Raw genomic sequence first — 2,117 nt, forward strand, 5'->3', positions numbered from 1 at the left:
TAAAAGGATCCTGAGATGGGAAGTCCACCCTGGATTACCTGGGTGAGTCCCATGAAATCATGAGTCTTTATAAGAAGGAGGCAAGAGTGTCAAAGTTAGAGAAAACACATGATGACAGAAGCAGACATTGGATGATATGGGACCATGAGCCCAGGAATGTAGACAGACTCTAGAAAGTATTGTAGGCAAGAAAACAGATTCCCTCCTAGAGCCTCCAGAAGGAATCAGCTCCAGTGACACCTTGATTTTAGCCTTGTAAGACCCTTTTTTCAGATTTCTGACCTCCAGAACATTAAGATAATAAATCCGTGCTGTTTTAAGTCACTGTGTTGGTGGTAATTTGTTAAAGCAGCAAAAGGAAACTAATACAGTTTTATATTAGTTAAATTTATAGAATTTAACTAATTCTAGAATTTAGAATGTATATCCTATGTCTTTGAGTTGTAGGCAGGGCCCCTAAGTGACATTCACAGGTGCTACATAAATCATATTTTATTTTATTTTTTAAATTACCACTGACAGCTCTATGAAGCCATTTATTATTTAATTTTATTGATATTTTATTTTATATTTTTTTGGCCACACCACATGGCTTGTGGGATCTTAGTTCCCCGACCAGGGATTGAACCCGGGACCTCAGCAGTGAAAGCACAGAGTCCTAACCACTGGACCACCAGGGAATTCCCCATAAGTCATATTTTAAATGAGATCTCAACAATATCCGCCACTCCTCCACCTCATCTGGTTCTGTAAGGACAGATATAGACGATAGATGGATCAATAGATAAAGTATATAGATACACACATATACACACAATATGCGCATATATACATACATTCAAGTTTATATGTTTATCTGTCTTTCCATTTATTATTACTTGAGAATTTACTCATGTCATTAAGCATTAGTACCAAGACATTTCCTTATGTCTTTAAGTCTCAGCAGATGCTCCAAAGGCCCAGATTATCAGTTACCACCTATTGATGTCAGATAGGGTAAGAGCTGTGGAACTGGCTTTGCCACTTGGTTTATCCTCCAGGTGTGGGTACAGAGGAGATGCTAGAGGATTGATTGGGATGGAGGAGACTTCAGAAAATCATTTAAATATCCTGCACTTTGGTGAATATGGAGACAGGAATTTGATTAATTCCTGAAAGGGCCTAACAGGGAGAGACTTGCTGAGGAGTCTTTGGCAACTGGGTCAGGGGCTGGGGTGTCTATGGAGTCCCACTTCCTAGATGGAGGAAGGGCTGTCTGTCCCTGGGGCAGGCAAGGGAATAAGCCTCCAGATGTCCTGAAAGGGACTTTATTCAAACACCTCCTGCAGCGTGAGGAGACCCAACAGAGGTGGTCTGTGTGGGGTGAAGGTTTGGGTTGCAGGACTGAAGTGTGATCAGAAATATTCAGCCATTGGAATCAGAGATCAACAAACGGGAGGATCCTAGAGTGGGAGAATGCCTAATAACTCCCAAAGCACCTCACAAAGGAAAGAACCAGTCTTTGAACACCTGCCACCTTTAGTCCAATGTCAGCTTTAAATTGTACTGGTCAACAAGGTTGCCTCTATCCCTATATACTGTGTGAAAATTTTATAAAAGACATACCCTCCTTTTGGAGGCAGCACAGAACCAGGTGATAAAACAAGATGATAATTTATAAAAATGTTGCCTTCCCTTAGATGGATGCAGCTCCACACCAGAGTACTTGGTAAGTGTAGCTTCCCAAGCAGAGTGAGCTACATTCCATGTTCCATTGGCTGGGGACCCTTGTGCAGTATGCAACCTACACAACTGTATATGGCAGCCCTGGTGGCCAAGTAAGACATTCTTTGCCTCTTTGTTCTGTCACATCACCCTAGCGCTCTCCATTCCAGGAGAAGTCATAGGAGTCATAATAAGTGGGCGAAGTGGAATAGAAGAACGTGATGGGGAAAAGGGGAAGAGGAAGATGACAAGTCTCTTTACTTTTCCCTGCATTTTGCAATTTTGTGGACCAAAGCTTGGGAAAGGGAACAAATTTTTAATTGGCTGAGATTGGCTTTAGTTCCACAGTGAGCTGGGAAACAAGATTATTTATTAATACCTGAGAAGGACCAGAGAAACTATAGAATCCCCCT

General features: G+C 41.7%; 1 non-coding gene across 1 annotated transcript; it reads right to left on the reverse strand.

Moving 5' to 3' along the window:
• Positions 1 to 607: 607 nt before the first annotated feature.
• TRNAE-UUC (transfer RNA glutamic acid (anticodon UUC)) lies at positions 608 to 680 on the reverse strand. Its single transcript has one exon. It is a non-coding gene; the product is annotated as a tRNA-Glu (tRNA).
• Between the last annotated feature and the right edge of the window lie 1,437 nt (positions 681 to 2,117).

Source organism: Lipotes vexillifer, unplaced genomic scaffold, assembly GCF_000442215.2.
Source record: "Lipotes vexillifer unplaced genomic scaffold, Lipotes_vexillifer_v1.1 scaffold230, whole genome shotgun sequence".
NCBI lineage: Eukaryota > Metazoa > Chordata > Mammalia > Artiodactyla > Lipotidae > Lipotes > Lipotes vexillifer.